This window comes from Berghia stephanieae, chromosome 10, assembly GCF_034508935.2.
Source record: "Berghia stephanieae isolate SIO BIC M18660-M18661 chromosome 10, UCSD_Bste_1.3, whole genome shotgun sequence".
In the NCBI taxonomy this organism is placed as follows: Eukaryota; Metazoa; Mollusca; class Gastropoda; order Nudibranchia; family Aeolidiidae; genus Berghia; species Berghia stephanieae.
The window spans coordinates 38,161,292-38,171,291 of NC_088369.1; the positions used below are offsets into that span (position 1 = coordinate 38,161,292).

The 10,000-nt window shown below is 33.8% G+C and overlaps 1 protein-coding gene across 5 annotated transcripts in view; it reads right to left on the reverse strand.

Moving 5' to 3' along the window:
• Nucleotides 1–1,801, reverse strand: part of LOC144981088 (uncharacterized) — a 33,051-nt gene extending 31,250 nt beyond the window's left edge. The window contains exon 1 of one of the 5 annotated variants that reach the window (XR_013647004.1): nt 1,590–1,699. The gene's annotated coding sequence lies outside the window, so the exon portion shown is untranslated. Of the gene's footprint in view, nt 1–936; nt 1,219–1,589 lie in introns of those variants that run through there. The other 4 variants (XR_013647003.1, XM_078929210.1, XM_078929211.1 and 1 more) reach the window with 4 other exon arrangements.
• Between the last annotated feature and the right edge of the window lie 8,199 nt (nt 1,802–10,000).

Genomic DNA, 10,000 nt, shown 5'->3' on the forward strand with positions numbered 1-10,000 from the left:
ATTATTTGGGTCCCCGAGTTTGCGATAGTACCAAAATGTGTTGAAAGTGACCTCCATAATAAAAAGTACATAACGATTTCGAAATATCCAACAACACAGTAGATCATTTCGTTCAGCGTAACCCAGGGGCATGTTTACAAATTTCATAAACAAAGCAGTGTGTTTACATTTATCAAGAAATAGCCAACAACACAGTAGATCATTTTGTTTAGCTTGACCCGTGGGCATGTTTACAACTTTCATAAAAAAAGCAGTGTGTTTACATTTATCAAGAAATAGCCAACAACACAGTAGATCATTTTGTTTAGCTTGACCCGTGGGCATGTTTACAACTTTCATAAAAAAGCAGTGTGTTTACATTTATCAAGAAATAGCCAACAACACAGTAGATCATTTTGTTTAGCGTAACCCATGGGCATGTTTACAACTTTCATAAAAAAAAAGCAGTGTGTTTACATTTATCAAGAAATAGCCAACAACATAGTAGATCATTTTGTTTAGCGTAACCCATGGGCATTTTTACAACTTTCATAAACAAAGCAGTGTTTTTACATTTATCAAGAAATATCCAACAACACAGTAGATCATTTTGTTCAGCGTAACCCATGGGCATGTTTACAACTTTCATAAACAAAGCAGTGTGTTTACATTTATCAAGAAATATCCACCAACATAGTAGATCATTTTGTTCAGCGTAACCCATGGGCATGTTTACAACTTTCATAAACAAAGCAGTGTGTTTACATTTAACAAGAAATATCCAACAACACAGTAGATCATTTTGTTCAGCGTTACCCATGGGTATGTTTACAACTCTCATAAACAAAGCAGTGTGTTTACATTTATCAAGAAATATCCAACAACACAGTAGATCATTTTGTTCAGCGTAACCCATGGGCATGTTTACAACTTTCATAAACAAAGCAGTGTGTTTACATTTATCAAGAAATAGCCAACAACACAGTAGATCATTTTGTTCAGCGTAACCCATGTGCATGTTTACAACTTTCATAAACAAAGCAGTGTGTTTACATTTATCAAGAAATAGCCAACAACACAGTAGATCATTTTGTTCAGCGTAACCCATGTGCATGTTTACAACTTTCATCAACAACGCAGTGTGTTTACATTTATCAAGAAATATCCAACAACACAGTAGATCATTTTGTTCAGCGTAACCCATGGACATGTTTACAACTTTCATAAACACAGCAGTGTGTTTACATTTATCAAGAAATATCCAATCGTTGGGCGGCAACAAATCATGTGATCGATGACTCGGTTAGACGGAAACCTGAATATAGATAGCTCTCTCAATGTTGTGATCAAGATAATAGATTGCGTTAGTTTGAAAGTATTTCGATAAGCTACAGCAATGAAACTATAATAATAAATTTAAATTACATTATTATCACACTTGGGTCTATCATAAAAACCCACTGGCATAAATTATCATTTACGCACCACAGATATCTATTTTACACAAGTATATTATTATATAGTAAATCTAATGTTATTTGTTAAGCATTTATAAACAATACCGTGTTAACAGGCGATCATCTATAATGTGTTATCAACATCATACTTACACGCTATTCCTTTATGGCTTCTGTTATCACATTATAAGTATATACCGTCTCAATGTTTATTTATACCAACGAAACCGTTATCTCAGATAAACATAATTTGATTAAAGTGTGTATGGTAGGAGATACGTATTATATCTAATATAAAAGTATGTCGGCTGCGATTGCCTACAAACTCTCGTGCTTCTTGTTTGAAGTCTGCGGTTTGACAACACAATAAACTGTCGTGCCTCAACCGCGACAAAACACACACACACACACACACACACACACACACACACACACACACACACACACACACACACACGACCAGAAATAATACAGACAGTTAGCTTCTCGCTAATAACAGGACATAATAAGAATCCCCAAGCTGTACAATAAAATCCACTTAAACCGACAACGAAGATTTTAGCCATAGTTTCACTTCGGATAAAATCAATGTTGCTCGTCGGTTGAAACACGTTCCAGTATTTCTGACGTCCTCTTGAATCAAGAGAATTGTAAGAAAATTAAATACAATTCAATTTAAAAAAAAATTAATTTGGACTATTCTGTCTTCAGTCTAGACTTGAAGCAGTCAGTAGTATAAGCACTTCGTAGTATGTAGCTATCTTGATTTATATTGCATGAAACAATAAAATTGCTTGCTGCCCTTTGGATAGAACGCGTGTATGCTGTCTGTGGATTAGCTGTTTCCACTTAATCCTTCTTTACGTCTTATTAATCACTAAAAACTTGAGTTTTTTATATAGAGCAATATCTACTAAATGTGCTCAAAACGCTTTACGAGGGGCCCCTGGCCAACAGCAACATTTGATATTTAGGACGAAACATGACGCTTGTTAGGCGACGTTACAATTTTTTTCGGACAGAGACAACGCTACGTTATATCCGGCTGGCGGATGTTGTGAGTATCAATAGGTTACACCTGCTAAATCCTTATATCGATATCTATCCCAAACGTGGCGATATAACGAGATGGTATTGTATTTCAAACATCCATATCAAACGATTGAATTCAAACCGCCATAACAGTTCATATAATATATTTATTATTTATCGAAAGTATCATAACACGCTACAGTGATGAGTCATGACTGAGACAAAATCAAATCTTTCTTTCAGGACTGCCAATCGGGCGTTTTGTTTGCTAATAAATTCCCAAAACTTGGCAAGATTTTTTTCTTTGTTGTTTCATTATTAATATTTTTTGTTTGTTTGTTTGTTTGTTTTTTGGTTTGTTTTTTTTTTTTTTGGGGGGGGGGGGGGGGTTAAAGCTCAGGTGGTCGCTGGTTCGGATAAGTAAGTAAAGTTTTTTTTGTGTGTTTTCTTTTTTCTTGTATTATAGTTTGTCATCTAATCTTATTTGGTCATTAAAAAAATAATTTTGGCATGAAATAATTAGGTTTGACATTTTCGTATGTTTTAGATATTATTTTTTTTTCCACATCACTAGATTCTAATTAACTCACTCAACCCTAACACCAACTATAACTATAATATCCGTAGTTTACCCGGGGTTATTTTTATCCCATGCCTATAATTTATTACTTTTTTTCTGAGAAAAATTATAGGCGTAGTATCAAAGCTAATGTTCTTAATTTTTACATGTTAATGAATTGTTGAATAAAACTATCTAGATATGCACATGCTCATTTTTAATTTTAAAAATGTTTCTAATTTTGAAAAGTAGCAAAAAGATCTAGGATTGAGTGAGTTAATCTAATGGAAACATTGAAACAGGTCAAGCAAAATGTGCTCTTTCACTTCTAAATTTTTAAGACTATGCCGAATGTCATCAAGTCTATGTGCTCTAGTGGTATGACACTCGCGTTCGTGTCGGATGGTCCTGGGTTCGATCCTCGCTCGACGCATAGTTGAGTCCTTGGAAAAAGGCTCTTTACTCACATTCTCTCACCGTACTCAGGTTTAAAACGAGTACCTGGCTGTTAACAGCGTTGTCTCGGTCAGAAAAAAAATGTAATATCGCCTAACAGGCGTCATGTCCCGTCGTACATGTTAAGTGTTGTTGTTGGTCAGGGACCCTTTGTAAAGCGCGTTGAGCACGTTTAATGGATATTGCGCGATATAAAAGCTCAGATCAATTTAAAAAAAAAAAGTCAAAATCAATTCCAGGGAAATATGAAAAAACGAATTTGCTTTGAGTCTTATTATATGGATTAAAAAACTTTATCATTTTTTTTTTCAAACATTAAAATTTTGGCATTTTTCTGTAAATTGTATTTTAACATTTTTTGTTAAACTAATCTGGCGACCGTGATTTCGATCAGTTTCGCTTCCGACACGATTGACTGCACGAATCGTGGAGCTGCATCGGCTTTCTTGGAACTGATAATAACAATTACTTTCTTTGAATTTCGATTCCCTAAAAAATGTAAAACTGTCGCACACTGGCAAAATATAACTATCCCCTTGCCCCTTTCTTCCCCTTTAACAGATAAAAATCCCCCCAACACTCCGTTTAACAAGTCTTAAAGCCTCTAAAAGAATTTCTAAAGTCTTAGTTTGAGATTGGGCAATATGGAGGGGATATTTTAATCTGTTGATGTATAATAGTAGTGATGGTGATGATGATGATGATGATGATGATGATGATAATGATAATGATGATGATAATAATAATAATAATAATAATAATAATAATAATAATAATAATAATAATATAATATATATTATTATTATTATTATTATTATTATTATTATTTATTATTATTATTATTATTATTATTATTATTATTATTATTATATTATTATTATTATTATTATATTATTATTATTATTATTATTATTATTATTATTATTATTATTATTATTATTATTATTATTATTATTATTATTATATTATTATATTATTAATATTAATATTTATTATTATTGTTATTGTTATTTTCTTTCTTCTTCTTCTTCTTCTTCTCTTCTTCTTTATTATTATTATTATTATTATTATTATTATTATTATTATTTTTATTATCATTATTATTATTATTATAAATTTTTAAATAATTAATAAGGCGCTACAAATTATACAAAGACAGCCACCAGCTAACATAAACGCAAATACGATCAAGACTAAAAAATCTTTCTGAATGGGAATGTTTTCAAAATATTCCTAAAATTACGGAACTCTTTGATTTCTTTATCTTGATAATTTATTACATACTTACGAGGCCTCGATAGAGAAAGATTGATCAGCTATAGATAGTTAACATTTGGGACCATATATGCAGTCATACTCCAACCACCAAATAGTACAGACGATACAAGTTATATTGCATTTTATTTCATTTGTTTTCCACGTTAATTTGTTTATTGTTGTACTGACGAAGGGTTTGTAACCGAAACGTTCATTGTATGTATTGTGATGTTCCCATCCGAAGCCTCTCCATTTTCACTATTTTGTTAGTGTATGGGACCATTAATCATTTGATGTTGTGGCCTGAGAGGTCTTACCGGTGTATTCAATTCAAGAAGTCTGTAGATAGCATGCGCTTGGCTAAGAAGTTCATTACATTGCCACCCGGAAGTATAACGGACATCACCCAAAACTATATGTAACCTTTAACGTTTATAGTCTGGTTAATATAGTTTTGTATAAACGTGGATGGCAAAAAACAATAACAAAGTCCTGAGTGACGTCATCTTCGTTCTATCTATATTATTATATCATTGATTTCTTTCAAGAAATGAAGTGAGTAGGAAAGTGCCAGAAGACAACAGAGAATGAAAACTTGGGGGCTTGAACCCGCGACCTTACTGGTATGACAACTCCGCCCCGGTTGATAGCTCATACGGTAGGGTCATGATCTCCCCGGCTATCACACCAAAACAAATCAGAACTTGCAGAGCGCTTCAATGATTACTTCACTTATAAAATTTCTACCATTCGATCCAACATGGACAATACAGTCAACACCTCTGAATATGAAGATAGCATACCACCTATTTCATGCTCATTGTCCAATTTCTGCTCTGCTTCAATAGAAGAGGTTAGTGAATTAATTAAGAAAGCCCCAAAATAAACAGTGCAAACTTGATGTTGTACCAAAGTGGCTTTTTAAATTGAGCTTAAGATTGAGCTTTATATAGCGCAATATCCACTACATGTGCTCAAAGAGCTTTATAAGGGGTCCCTGGTCAACAGCAACATTTAACATGCCGCCTGTTAGGCAATATTACAATGTATTGGACAAAGACAACGCTGTTAACGGCCAGGTACTCATTTTACACCTGAGTGCGGTGAGAGAAAGTGAGTAAAGAGCCTTTTCTAAGGACTCAACTATGCGCCGAGCGCGAGGCTCGAACCCAGAACCTTCCGATCCTAAAGCGAGTGTCACACCACAAGACCACAAAGCCGCACTTGAAAGAATGAGTAAAGAAAGTCACACCTGCTATCACTTCGATTGCAAATAGGCATATCGAGAATGCAGACATTCCAAGCTGCTTCAAAGAAGAAGCTCTAATTACTCCACTCTTGAAAAGGAAAAATTTAGACAGAGATCAATTAAAAAACTACAGGGCAGTCTCAAATCTTCATTTTAATTCAAAATTAATAGAGAGACTCATTGTCAACGTCTCAACAACTACATAAATTTCAGCAATCTGCATAATGTTTTTCAATCCGCCTATAAGCGATCACACAGCACTGAAACAGCACTTGTGCGTGTCCACAATGATATTGTCGACCAACTTGACAAAACCGATAATGCAATACTACTGCTGCTGGACCAGAGTGCCGCGTTCGACACTATGGACCATGCAATACTACTAGACCGAATGCAGAGGCTCTTTGGAATCGGAGACAAAGCTCTAGAATGGTTTTCATGCTATCTACGAGACGGGTCACAGCGCGTTCTCATAAATGATTCACTTTCATCAGCTGGTATAGTTACAAGGACAAAGCCTTGGGACCATATAACACCGGTACATAAGTCACTACACTAGCTACCAACTCGATCTATGCGATCCGCCAGTTCTTCGCTAATAGAGAAAAACATCCCAAGAACAAAGTTTGCTGATCGTGGATTTGCATTTTCGGCTCCAATCATATGGAATTTTTTACCACCTAAAACCCGACAGTTTACAAGTCTTCAAACGGCATTAAAAAACCAAATCTTTTTCATTCTGCTTTTCGTGATTCTATGTGAACTTCGAACAAGATGTGTGTGTGTGTGTGTGTGTGTGTGTAGTGTGTGTGTGTGTGTATGTGTGTGTGTGTGTGTGTGTGTGTGTGTGACTGTTGTGGTGATTTCGTAGTCGAATGGATGAACATGTGACTTACTTGACTTAGATGCCTTTCGCGTCTCGACCGAAAGATCGGGTCGCCTTGGCTGTTTCCAGTATTTCCTGTGTGAGGTGTCTCCAATATTGCCGGTCCTCTGCTAGGGTTCTCAGATTTTCAAGGTCCCCTGCCGTTATGAGACTAATGCTTTGTCCAAGTGTTGTGAGGTTTTTGTTTAGGATCACAGGGAGTGTTGTGATCGGTCTTCCTCTGAAAAGGTTCCCGTGTTTTTGGAAGTATCCCGACATGGCTTGGTTTGCTGGTATGTTTTTGTCCCTGCGTAGTATGTGACCGAAAAGTTGCCATCGTTGTTGTAAAATGTCAAGGGAGATTGGTCTTTCTTTTGTGATCTTATAGAGTGATTCATTTGAGATCTTTTTGGGGTATTTGATGTCCAGTACCCTTCTTAGCTGTGTGCGATGGAAGGCATCCAGATGTTCTTCTTCGGATTTTGTCAACGCCCAAGTGCCGCAGTTATACAGAAGTACCGGTTTTACAAGAGCATGGTACAGTTTCAGTTTGGTTTTTCTCTTTATTTTGTCACCTCCAATCCATACATTGGTGAGTTTACTGAGTGCGGCGTTTGATAGCTGTTTTCTTCTTTGTACATCCTCGGTGTCTCCAATTAGTGAGCCGACTTTCTTTGTTCTTTTCCATTCCTCTTTGTTCCTCGATATTGTTGTAAATTCGGTTTTATTGGCATTGACTTGGAGGTTATATTTCATGAGGGTATTTTGTATGATGTCTATATTTGCTGGTGTTGATCCAATAAAATCGACATCATCTGCATAGGCGATTTCTCTAGGGATTGCATTCTCAATATGAGTCGTTGGTTTTGGAATGACTTTTCGAACTTCTTTCAGAGCGTGTTCTAAGTATGAACAAAACATTCTCAACACACAAAGACTGGGACATAAACAGCGGTGTCCTAATTACAATACAAAAACCAGGAAAAACGAAAGGACCCGTAAACAACCTGCGCCCAATAACATTACTGAATACCATAAGAAAAACACTGTCAACTATTGTCCTCAACAGAATTAGACCGAAAATAGAAAAATATCTATCACATAGCCAAAGCGGGTTTCGCCAAGACCGAAGCACATCGGACGTTGTATGGACACATAAATGGTTGGCAGCAAAGGCACTCAAAGAAAACATATCCATAACAATAACCGGAATCGATATGTCCGCAGCCTTTGATACGATCGACAGAGGAAAACTTTTGGAGATATTAACAGAAATAGTAGACGAAGACGAGCTCCGAATAATCCGATTTCTCCTCAGCAACACAAAGATACAACCAAGGATATACGGGGCCACAAAACAGACGCAGTTCGAAAGTAACATCGGGACCCCCCAAGGAGATAGTCTGAGCCCGATTCTGTTCACAATATACTTAGAACACGCTCTGAAAGAAGTTCGAAAAGTCATTCCAAAACCAAAAAAAATGAACATGTGTGATACAAAAAAAAACTATTGTTAATCACCTCTGAGCACTATTTGTGGATACTGGCGCTATATCAAATAACAATAATAATAATAATAATAATAATAATAATAATAATAATAATAATAATAATAATAATAATAATAATAATAATAATAATAATAATAATAATAATAATAATAATAATAATAATAATAATAATAATAATAATAATAATAATAATAATAATAATAATAAGACAAGGAACTACTCATTAAGATGATTAACTGCTACTTTTATAGTACGTTTCTTAGGCAACTAAAATAATAATGAATAATCTCATTTGCATGATGTAATAAAATGATGAAAATCTAAGTAATAATATAATAATAGTAATAATATTATAATAATAATAATAAAATAGTAATAATAATGTAATAATAATAATAATATATAATAATAATAATAATTAATAATAATATAATATAATATATAATGATGATGATAATAATGAAATAATATAATAATAATAATTATAATATAATAATAATAATAATAATAATAATAATAATAATAATAATAATAATAATAATATATAATAATAATATCTCAATGACGATTTTATGACGAATCAATGCAGGAAACGTATAGCATGCTTACTATCTAAATTCGTATCTAAGGTGTACAGGTTATTAAGTCATATAATATATTTTTTAAAGTTATTTATTTATTTATTTATTTATTTACTTATTTATTATCTAATTATTATTTTTATTTTGTATTTTGTTTTCTACTCATTATCTTTTATTTTTTTTTTTTACTCATTATTATTTTTTTGTCTAAGGTCAATATCCCTATACCTGTTTATTGTCGTATTTAAAAGATGGAGATAAATCTAAAGTGGCAAAGTGACGACAAACGTTGGGTGTCTCCCATTCCTGAGGTTAAAAAGAGAGAAAAATATAAATAAAAACGATTGCATTAGGGCGACGTGCACTTATTTGTAGGTCTGATAACCCAATTCCTTATGGGCTCATTGTTGTAATGTAAATCTCAAAACATGACGCAAAATCTTGTCCATTACAACAATGTTAAACTAGGCTCATAAGTGGACCCTGATGTCCAACCTGCATATATGTACACGTCGCATTCGGGTAATTCTGCTAATAGATAGTTCGAAGATGACGCCACTCAGGTCTTTGTTATTGTTTTTTGCCATCCGCGTTTATGAGTAATGCTCACTGAACTGTATTAACCCGACTATAAACGTTCATGGATACACGCAGTTTTGTGTGTTGGTCCGTTATACTTCCGGATGGCAATGTTATGAGCTTCTTAGCCAAGCGCATACTATCTATAGACTAATATGTGTTAAGCATTTTGTCAAGAAAAGTTTCATAGTACATCATACTGCAGAATTAATGAGGAAAACACAAACAAAACAAAATCAAAGCATAACAAACAAACAAACAAACAAACAAACAAAAAACCCAAGGAAAAACGATGATTACATAGATTTTAAACCCCCCCCCCCCTCTCGTCCCCCCCCCCCAAAAAAAAATAACAATTTAAATTAATTTCTTTTTAAATAGTAAAGTTAAATAAGCAAAACAAAAATCAAAATAACAAAGAAATCAAAAAAAAATAAATAAATAAAATAAAACAAAACAAACAAAATCAAAAAAT